The sequence below is a fragment of the Pleurodeles waltl genome, chromosome 5 (assembly GCF_031143425.1).
Source record: "Pleurodeles waltl isolate 20211129_DDA chromosome 5, aPleWal1.hap1.20221129, whole genome shotgun sequence".
NCBI lineage: Eukaryota > Metazoa > Chordata > Amphibia > Caudata > Salamandridae > Pleurodeles > Pleurodeles waltl.
In genome coordinates this window covers 528861937-528873967 of record NC_090444.1, presented here as the reverse complement: position 1 = coordinate 528873967, position 12031 = coordinate 528861937, and positions in this window count along the sequence as shown.

The window sequence follows — 12031 nt, the reverse complement described above, 5'->3', positions numbered from 1 at the left end:
AAGCAGGTGAGACTTTTAATACTCCTTTGAGTGATAGCAGGAGCTCCAAGTTGAGTCAGGGAACGATTCACTCACCTCTGAGAGAGAACTTGGTGGATGTGGCTAAACTAAAGTTTGAATTGGATGAGATGATTAGCGGGAATCTTGAAATGTTTCGTTTAGACTCTCATCATGAAAATTAGCTTATATTTATGTGTAAGGATGTTACGAGACATGTAGCACAGGTTCATGACAGACTATATGAGTTGGCTCAAAAATATGAGATATACTTGAACAAGTCAAAATCCTTGCAGAGGAGTTATCATTTATGCTTTAATGAGGAACACATAGCCTGTATGAGAACCTTGTGGATAAAAATACAAATTAAAGAACTAATTCAGAGCATTTGGAAATTGAAGGAGTTAGCAAATGGCAAAGTCAATGGGTGAGAAAGAAAGAACCAAAGAGACAGACAAGAGAATCTCCTCTTCTTGTAGAAGGAGTGGCAGACATATCAAATTTTACATTAAGGGAAGTGCTAAGTGAAGCTTATGTTCATGAGCCTTGGAGCAGAAGTGATCTTGCATCATTCACTAATGACTTTCTGACGCTGAGGGACAAGCCATCACAGTGGTACAAGAAGGTTGAATGATTTTTGAAGATTTCACAAGTACTGTGGGTCATTTTAAGTTAAATACTCTGTTTGACATTATGGTTCTGAGCAACTTGTGGGCAGAGTGTAAGATAGTCATTGAATGGCCTGAAAAAGAACTGATGAGTAACCCAGTGACAAAAGGCCCTTTGCCGTTGGTGATGAAAAAGTATCAGCATGTGATGAAATTTTTGAAGTTGAAGGTGTCAACCAAAGATTATGAGTGGGATAAGATTAACAGGAATACTCAGGACCCCAAAATTCAACTCGCTCTTTCTATGAGAAAGCAGCATAGTGAAATGGAGATGCATTATTTGAAGGTTATGGGACATTTTGTGTGGAGGGTTGTAACAGGATTGAGACCTGAAATTAATATGATGATTCAGCAGCATTTGACCTATTGGCAGAATAAATCAGTTGATAACATTTTGAGATATGTAAAGTACTGCAGTGATGAAATAGAGAGGAAATACAAGAAACTGAAGGAGAAGTTAATGGCAGCTCAGATGAAGGCTGTTCAGAGAAGTAGTCAGACCCAGCCTTATTTTGGGAATGTTGGTACCATGCAGGGAGTGAATCAGCAGGGAACCACTGCAATGCAGGATAGAGATCAAGGTGTCCCAACTGATTCCAGTATAGGGATGGATGTGGGAAATCTGAAGAAGACAAACCTTTGTAATTATTGCAACAAGTTGGGGCACTATAAGAGGGAATGTCGTCTTAACCTAGCTAATCAACTCCATAATTTAGGGTTTGTACAGCCCAAGAGTAACAACCCCATAAATACGCAAAATTAGCAGGGACAGAAATGGCAGAATTTTGATGTGCCATAAGCTCCAATGATGCAGGTTCCACTGCCTAATGTCACAGAGAAATGCAAATGGCCCTAGGTTGAATCCTAATCTAGTTCCAAACATGAACTCTGCTACATTTCAATTTAATAATCCTTTCCAACAGTAACCTGTGTTTGACATCTCGGAGAGCAATGGCTCTGATCAGTCAGCCTGACGGTGCTTGAGGGAGAAGGAAGATTGCATACTTGGCACAGTTTTGGAAGTAGACCAGAGTGGTCCATTCATAGATGGTGAAGTGACACTGGTGCTACCTATTCTACTCTGAGAACAGTAAAAGCCCCAAACCTACCACTCTCTGGAAAAATGATCCAAGCTACAGAAGGTGCGAATTAACAATTGACAACAGATGACAACTCCAGAAACAACAGAAATGCCAGTGGAAATAGGGTCTTTAGAGGAGAATTACTGTTTTGTGGTGCGTGATTCAAGTCCAGTGAGTCTTTTGGGGGAAGACCTCCCTTGCAAGCTCAACTGTGTAATTTATTGTACGCCGAAAGGTGTTGAATTCCAGACTCATGATGAAGATCAGATATGTGGTCTAAATCCATACCTGGACTTAATGTAGGTCAACAGGGAGTCCATATGGAGGGGCAGAACAGCACTTTACAGAGTCCTTCTCGGACTCAAGCACGTATCCCTCTTGTAGAAGCTAGGGATGTTGCCTTAGCAAGTCCTCATGAACAGTAGATAGCAGCTCCCTGTGAAGAATCAGCCAACATTGCAAGGTTGGCTGCTCAGTCAATTTCAGTCTCTTCATTAAATCACTCCTTTCGCTAAAGTGGAGCACTTTCTATTGCTTTCCCCAAAGCTGGCGGCTGCATACCACTCAATGCACCACTTATTATAACAACAGACCTTGCAAGAAAGACACGTTTAGTCAAAGTGCCACAAGACTTGCCTTATCAAGGAGCCGTCTGCTTGGAACCCCAGGTACCCGTAGACATCCAGGTGCAGCATCAGCATCTCAAGGGTCTGCTTACCCTTAACTAGTAACTGACAGTTTGGTGCTTCAAACTTTGGATGTCCCTGAGCCACAAACACTGGCACCCTCTTATGGCAATGTAAGCATAGATCAACTTTAACGTATCAAGACTATGAGTCAAGGGATGTATTTGATCTGCTTAATCAGAGTAACATTCTTCGATTGCTGAGCAAGATCTCTAATACTGCAAATTTAACTTCTGCTGATATGGTGTTGGTGAAATTTTTACCACCTTGCTCAGCCCAAAAAAATGAAACTACCAATGTCACCTGCATCTCTACTGAAGTAAACAAAACTACGTTCTGGGAGCAGCAGGTTTCTTCAGAAACTGGGTCATTCAAATCTCTCTTGCAACTGAACTGCATATCCTTATCTACTCTTGCCATGACCAGAGTATGGAGAAACTAGGCCTTCAAAGTTTGTCACTTGTAGCATCTTAAAGAGTGCAAAAAGTAAGTTGCCACTGTTTTTAGCTCCATGAGGCATCCGATTGTCATTGCAATCCCCAAAGGCTCCCTCTTATGGCGATGATTGGAGTTGGCTCCAAGGAACCTTGACTTCAATAACAAAGCAATTATGAAAAAGGTAGACTGGCTAGTGATCGTTTAGAGCACAAAGTGGAACTTAATATATGCTCCCGGAACATCAATGATTTACTCGATAGGTTAGAGGGCATGGATATATTTAATTACTTAGCCATCTTTCAAATAATTATGGTGCAAGGGACCTGGACCAAAACAGCGCCGGTAATCCCAGGATACGTGAACTATTATGTGCCAGGACAAAAAGAGCCTGATATGGTCATCTGAGCAGAGGTCTAACTACCTATATTCACTCTTCCATGAAGGGGAGCCATCTAATGTGCCATCCCCTACAAACATCTACAAATTGTTTTACTTCTATGACTCAAGGCCATTTATAAATTAATCTAGCCCTTATGAACATCTAGATCCCCCTGAAAAAAGCTTGCAAATTGGAGGCCTGGAGATAGCAGGGCTGCAATAAAATATCCTAAGCTTTCAGCTAGTCCTGTCAGAGGGCTTTATTATGAATTTATTTGGCATGCGATGCACTGAGGAGGCCACTGTTGCACAGAGCATCTACTTGCAGGTTACTGATCAAATTACATGCTGCGCCTTTAAGGGAGACAAACTTGTGAAACTGCTAATAAATTACCTGGAATCCATGGACTTATCATTTATCAATGGCCGCTTCATCTTGGATCAGCCTTCCTCTTTCACTTTCTATAATCAGAGGGCAGGATCGTTAATCGATTTCATGATTCTTTCACCCTCCTTGTTTCATCAAGTCCCAAAGCTTCAAGTAGCAATCAGAGGCAAAAGTGATAATTTGCCTCAAGAACTGTTCTGAAATTCTTCTGATGTTCTGGAATTGATCATCATGATCCCACAGATGCATCACAGGGTATCACATATATAAACAATGGTAAGAAGCTTGAACGGCCATTAGTTGCCATTTCGGAGTTATCTGAAAAGGCCATGCTCCCCCCCTACAAAAAGTTCAAGTAGCCTGGGGTGAGTTTATTAAGGAATTTGTCGCCACTTGCTTGCATCAATTGAGAGGCCTAGGGCACAACAAATCAAAAGAGCTACCATCAAATCAGGGAACCACGATAATTAAACATAATTTAAACAGAACCCTTTGTTTACTCCAATGTGATAGTCGAAATGTCGCCTTTAAGACGCTTGTGAATGCCTCCACGTCTGTCTATAGGAAACATCTGTGGAAGCAGCAAAGAGATGCTGCATCCATTCTAGCGACTGTGCTTTTGGTTGCGCTCAAGACAAATAGGCATGCACAGTTTTGGAAGTGCATGAACAGCCTGAATACCACAATGCACCCTAATTCTCTGATAAATATTTCTAAACCCACCTGCCATTAGTACCTTTTTCATCATTTTGGGCCTCCAAATCAAAAGTCAACTCAGGATCAGGACATGGTTTGTCCGGCATCTAAGTCCACTCCATGGGCTGAACAGAGTCACAACAGTCTGCATGTCCTACCAGAAGTAGTTAAGCGGTGAATAATTAAAAGCCGGAGGGAGCCCCAGGTCCTAATGGTATCCTTGCCAAGCTTTTTAAAGAAGATCAAAGCATCTGGGCAAAACACTTGTCAGCACTTTATAATGGCATAATCGTCACCAATGTCATTCCACATTCATGGTGAGGTTCAATAATCTCCTCAGTCTTTAAAGCGGGCTCAGCCAATGATCCAGCAAACTACCAGCTAATAGCACTTTTAGATGTTGAGTCTACGTTTTTTCTGGGGTGTCTTTTGGAAGAACTAGAAGCCTGGCTGCAGATAATGAAATAATTCAGTTCAATCAAACAGGCTTCACAAAAGGGTAGGCACAACTGCTAACCTTATGGCAGTATCTCTATTATGCAATCAAAGTCAGCATGCCAAATTATCCCTCTATCTTTCATTTATAGATTACAAGGCCTCCTTCGATCATGTGGACATAGGGAAATTGTGGGCCAAACTCACAAAGTGGAACATCCTGAGTCATTTGTTAAGAGTGTTGATTCTTCTCCACATAAATACCTGGGTGACAGTTCAGTTGGGGTGGTGGCACTCACCACTCTAGAGAAATACCAACCCCTCAGGACCTGCAACAAGGGTGCGTGCTAGCATCTCTTTTTTTTAATCTTTTTTGGTCAACTTACCATCTAACCAACCTGGACCAACTGAACTTACGTCCCCCCAAGCAGAGGAAAACGGCCCTGGCATGTTTGATGTTTGAACTCTACAGCTGCATGTTCTAAAGAAAATGCTAATCATCAATGTGGGTAAATCTAAAACAATGTCCTTTAGAGCAACCACACAACATCGGCACCAGTGGCTCCTGGGTGACAGTAAGCTTGAAGCTGTGTAGGAATATAAATATTTGGGGGGGCTCTTAGATTGCAATGGTTCTTTTAAACCTCATATGGAGGGACTAAGGAGGAAATCTCTCTTTCTCACCTCTACATTTAAACACATTAAAAATGTTAAAGGGAGCTCGGCTTATCTACCTTTGCTAAATGTCTGTTAAACTAGTTCCTACCATAACATAAGGTAGAGAAGCTCTGAGAGGAAGAGATGGGGCCCAATTGGACAAAATGGTTACTAGGCTCCTCCAGGCAATATTCTGTCGGCCAGATTTGCAAGAAGAATTTGGAGTCCCTGGTCATGCGTTACAATTCAGTTCTAGTCCAATATATCGATGACCTACTGGTGGCGAAGAATACCCAAGAAGCATGTAAACAAGACACTATTGCATTGTTGAACCACCTGGCTGAGAATGGACATAAATTGTCCCCAAACAACTTGCAATACTGTCAGAAAGAGGTCCAGTATCTCGGACATCACATTGAGAAAGAAGCAAGGAAAGTGTCATAAGGGAGGATTTCAGCAATTTTGAAAATGAATCCACCAGCCACCCAGAGAGACGTCATGATATTTTTGGGAATGGTGGCATATGGTTGCCAGTAGATACACCTTTCCCTAGTGGCCAAGAATTAACAGATGCTGACACACAAAGATGTGTCTTATCCAGTACCTTGGGATAACGATTGCTTGATTGCCGTCCCAAAGCTGAGAGAAAGTCTCTGTCATGACCCAGCACTAGGAATGCTTGAATACAATAAGTCATTTGCACTTTTTTGTCATGAGTAGAAGGGCTGCATCACTCAGTCCCTACACATTTACGCAGAAACGCCGGAAAGCCTGTGGCCTATTTCTCCGCTACTTTGATCCCATAGCATTCATGCTGCCCTGTTGCATTAAAGCAGCGGTGGCTGTTAGTGTTAGCATAGTGAAAGGTGAAAGTATAGTTATGGGTCACCCAGTAACTCGTTATATTCCTCATTCTGTTGAGGTTTTGTTAACAAGAACTAGAACCCGGCGCTTGACAAGTAGCCACTTTACTAAGTATGAAAAAACAGACTTGCGGTAGCCACTTTACTAAGTATGAAAAAACAGACTTGCAGTTGAAAATGTGATTGCCAAGCGCTGTGCTGTTTTAAATCCTACTACTTTGATGCCTATACCAGATAATGAAAATTATGATTGTGAAATGGAGCATGACTGTCTCAATGTCACTGAACTATGCACCAAGCCAAAACCAGATATACAAGATGAGCCACTGACTGATTCCGATTTTATGCTACATATATGGATGGCTTGTGTTTACTGGACAATTGAGGATGTTTGAGAGCTGCCTATGCAGCCGGCACAATTTCAGGAGTTGTTAAAGCTTCTTGGCTCCAAGGAATATTTACTGCACAAGTGGCTGAATTGATTGTCCTTACCAGAGTCTGCTGTGTTTCAGACCAGCAGACTGTATTGATATTTACTGATAATGAGTAGGTTTTTGGTGCTGTGCATGACTTCGGGCAGTTATGGTTTATGACCTCTTCCGGATCACATATCTGGAATGGTGAACAAGTGAGGAATCTTCGTGAGGCATTACAGATGCCTGCTCAAGTTGCAGTGGTCAAGTACCACTCAGTGGACATGATCATGTTATTTTGAACAACATTTATGCCCACAAAGTTGCATAGTACTGTGCTGACAATATCTGTACCTTTAATGGAAAATACACAAATGAGGAAATGGATGGGCCCAATTACAGCCTTTTGTTAAAACTGCAGAGACATGTGAACAGGTAAAGAGGCTTCAAAAAGAGGCGTCAGAAGAAAAACAGCAGGGTTGGGTAAGAGACGTTTCTGTCAAGAGAGAGGGTGAAATTTGGGTTTCAATGAATGGAAGACCTATTTTGCCAAACGCCTGTTGCCTACAATGGCCAGGCTTTTCCATGGTCCAGCTCATGTCAGGAGAGATACCATGGTACAATTGTTTACACAAATGTGGGTTTTATCCCAAGTTTAGTTGATGGCTGAAGCGTTGAGTCACAAATGTGTTGTGTGCCTGCAGAACAATGTTGGAAAGAGAAGTGCAGTAACATTTAGTCACATAGGGAGATTAAGAGATCCCTTTAATAGGATGCAGCGGGACTTTATTGAGATGCCTGTATGTAATGGACTGGGATGCATCTTCTCACATTGGGTTAAAGCTTTCCTGACCCGAAGAAATGACAGTCTCACTGTAGTTAAATTGTTGCTGAGAGAACTCAAATGGGAAAGTGGGCTTCTTTGCAGATGCCCCCACACTTTTTCCCACTTTTTGAACTACTAGATGCTGGTTTTTGACTCTGACAGTTCACTGATGCCGGCTAATAAGACCTCAGTGCCAGTGCTCTTTCCTTAGAACAAGGTATATTTGATTGTTACAATTGGAACAAGACTTAGGTACGGGGACTAAAGAGGGTCCTTAAAGGCTGCAGCATGACTTATGCCACCCTAAGGGATCCCCATAGAAATTGCACAGAGCCTGCCATTGTAGACTGCATCTCAGAGTGCAAGCCCAGAGTGCAAACACGACATGGCACACACATTATGAGCCCTACCAAAGTCACAGCATGCATAATATGTATTCACCTCTCCAGCACACCTTAAGAGCCGTAAGGCAGGGTGCATTATAATACATGTGAGGACATACCTGCATGAGCAGATATGGCCCTATAATGTCTAGTTCTATTCCTAGACATTGCAAGTGACCAGGCAGCTATTTTAAAGCATGTATTGGACACTGGTCAGCATGAGTGACCCAGCTACATGATAGTTGCAGGGAAAATATGACGTCAATACTTGATATGTCAGTAATGGATTTATTATGATATGCATTCAAAGGACACCTTAGAGGTACCCCCTGAAACGTACTAGTCCTCTGGTGTGCTTCCAGCAATTGTCTTCTGGTGTTCTTCCAACTATTGTGGAAGAAACAGACTCACCCTGCTGCTTTGCAGACTCCAATAAACTGTGAGGGCTGTCAGTACTTTGCTAATCACCAAAGGATCTCCCTACACTCCATTGGAGTGGAGGAGCTACTCCTATACAGCTTCAGACACCAAAGAAGCAAGGTCTGGTTCACCATCCTGCTGCTTACTGAGACTACCGATGCAGCAGCCACCCAGGAAGAGGCCACCGTGCTCCTACAGGTCAGATCCGTCCTTCCTCCAAGTGTGGGGATGCCAAGACTGACTAGAGGTGTACAGCACCAACACCCGGGGTACCCGACCCCTTGGATCAGCCAAGGCTTGCTATGTCCTGTCTGGACACCAACAGTTAGGAAAACCAAAATGCATGTTGAGGGACTTTAGGGGCAGTGCAACCCTCAATAAGAGTGGCCCAGCTGACCTGCTTGCCCCATTCTGCAGAACCCAAGACAAAGAATGAGTCCTCGACCACTGTCACCTGATACCTCAAAGTGCCTCTGCACCCACGCCACAGAACCCAAGTTCGAGGGAGGTGACAGTGCCCACAGTGTTCTGAGACCAGCAAAAGCTGAGCCCATCCTTGGGTCTGGTCAGACTCGACTTCCAGTCTCCTCCTGCAGCCTCTCTGCAGACCCCCTCCAACCGCCAGTGACTCTGGCACACAAATCCAATGCCAAAAGACACCACTGCACTCAAACCTATCCCCTCGCCCCCAGCCCAAGGAGAAGTGGACAAATGGTCTCTCTACTTGACGGAGCAATTCAAGGATCAAGCCTTCCCGTAGATTCCTAGGATTGCCCCCCCCCCCAGTCCCTACTTGCAACCTCTTTCCAACTGGACAAAACTCCAGCTCTGTAACACACCTCTGAAACCAGATGCCACAGAGCCGTCCAAGGTGACATGTTGGTGTGGCCTTGGACCTTGCCACCTACTTACCTAAAGTGTTGAAGAACAGTCCTTTAAGTCGCTGGCAAGTGCCTGAGTGTAATACATGTTTTCCCTCATAGGATAAGATTACCACTCCAGAAATTGCAACTTTTGAAATGTATAAAAATTCATAACTGGAATAGTATTTACTTTATTCTGATTATCTTTGTATTTAAATTCATATAAAACTAAGTGTTATTTTTATAATTGGTGTTGGGTTTCTTTATTGAGTGTGTGTCTCTCTTACTTGCTCTGTGTGTGCAATAAATACTTAACACTGTCCTCTAATGAGCCTATCTGCTCCCACACAATACTACGAAAGTGCTGTTTTAGGGTTATTATTTTAAACCCTGTCAGCAAATAAGGGTCTCCCTGGACTATCTGCATAGTGTCTCCTTACATTGGTACATAACATAGATAGCCAGCTTCCTAAAACTCATTTCTAGATTTGGCTTACCGAGTCAGAGTGGGGGATTCATTTTAATAATAATGTCCTGAAATTGTTCTGTGCAGCATTGCAAGTGGAACAGAGACTACTTTGCAGCTATAGACCTGATGCTTCAGGTCTTGATGAACAGGTTAATGGCACAATGAAATCCAGATTGACGAAAGTGTGTGCTTCTACTTCTTTGAAATGGCCTGAGGCTTTGCTGCTTGTGTTGATAAGTCGTTGCAGTGCACCTGATCGGAGGACAGGACTGACTCCTCATGATATAATCATGGGCAGAACTATGAGATTGCCAGCTATACCTGGAATGCACTTATGAACATTACAGATTACATGATCGTTGATTGCTGCAAAGGGCTAGTTGACATTGTGCATTCTGCGTCTCATCTGGTCTGATCAGCCACATTCCATTTGCATCAGGAACAGTGCCATGACCTCAGTCCAGGGCTTTGGGGAAGAAATATGTAAAGAAGATGTATTTAGAGCCTTGTTGTTGTGGGCCACATTATGTCATCTTGGCGACAGCGACAGCTGTTAAATGTGTTGGTCTCCATAACTGTATACACATTTCCCATACTCACAGAGTTGAGTGTCCCCTTGAAGTGACATCACCTGTCACAGGAGTACCGTGGTGGCAATGAGACAACAGGAGCAGGTTAGTCAAGCTGTAGGAAATTAAAGAGAGCCTGAAACAGGACATGCTTGGTTTGAGGGGGGTCTGGAGAGATCCATCATTGAAGCTGAGATGGAAGGGTCTATTCCTGTAGTGCGAATGAGTCAAGTTCAGACTCAGACCATGATGGAGGATCTAGTGCTGTGAGAAAACGAGAGGAAGCTAGAGACCTTAGATCCAAAAGTCAAGAAAGTGAGAAACTGCATCTATACAAGGAGTGTGTGACTCAAACAATTCCAAAGGACACTGAGAACTCTGATCTTAGTGAAAGTGAAAACGATGGACTGGCACTGAGGACAGCAATAAGAATTAGAGGGCCCTGTTGGAGGTACTCTTCAACTGAATGGACCTGCGTTGCTGCAAATGACAGAGAGAAAAACGTTTGGTAAATTTGGGATAAAGCTGCAGATCCAATTGAGCCTCCATGAACTTGAACTGAGTCCCATATTGCACTTCCCTGGAACGATTTGAATTTAGAAGTTTCTGATCATTTGAACTAGACTGGTCTTTTTTTTTTTTTTTAAAGAGAGACTTTGGGGCATATTTATACTCTGTTTGCGCCGGAATTGCGTCGTTTTTTTTTACGCAATTCTGACGCAAAACTAACTCCATATTTATACTTTGGCGTTAGACGTGTCTAGCGCCAAAGTCCATGGAGTTTGCGTCATTTTTTAGCGTGGACACCTATTTTGCGTTAATGATATGCAAGGTAGGCGCTCCCGTCTAAAAAATTTACTCCGAGGCATGTGCGCCGTATTTACACTCCCGGGCAAAATTCACGCCCGGGAGTGGGCGGGTCAAAAAAAATGACGTACGCCCACTTTTGCGCCGTTTTTTTGCGCCTGGTCAGGGCAGGCGTTAAGGGACCTGTGGGCTCCGAAGGAGCCCAGAGGTGCCCTCCCATGCCCCCAAGGACCCCCCCTGTCACCCTTGCCCACCCCAGGAGGATGCCTAAGGATGGAGGGACCCATCCCAGGGACATGAAGGTAAGTTCAGGTAAGTGTTTTTTAAAAAAAAAAATTGTGGCATAGGGTGGCCTGATTTGTGCCCCCCTACATGCCACTATGCCCAATGACCATGTCCATGACAGAAGTCCCCTGGGCATGGCCATTGGGCAAGGGGGCATGACTCCTGTCTTTGCTAAGACAGGAGTCATTTCTATGGGGGTTGGGAGTCGAAAAAAATGGCGCAAATCGGGTTGAGGCGAAAAATTTGCCTCAGCCTGACTTCCCACGTTTTTTGGCGCCCAAGCTCCATATCCCCCTACGCCGGCGCTGCCTGGTGTACGTTGTTTTTTTTCACGCACACCAGGCAGCGCCGGCGGCTAACGCCGGCTAACGTCATTGAATAAATACGGCGCCCGCATGGTGCTTCAGAATGACGTTAGCCGGCGCTAATTTTTTTGACGCAAAACTGCGTTAGCGCAGTTTTGCGTCAAAAAGTATAAATATGGCCCTTTGTTTATTAAAAGACATAAGAAGGGTACCCAGGACCGAGGCATAGAAGAAGGAGCATAAAGGAGTCCTTTAGAAGAACACGGAGTAGAGCTAGGGAAGACTCATGAAGGCACTGTAAATAATTTCTTGGTATAGAACTTGGACTTTGTTTTGCAGCTTTGCAAAGGTGGAACTTGAAATAGAACACTCGCTGATTTTAGAAAAGTTATGGAAAGTAACA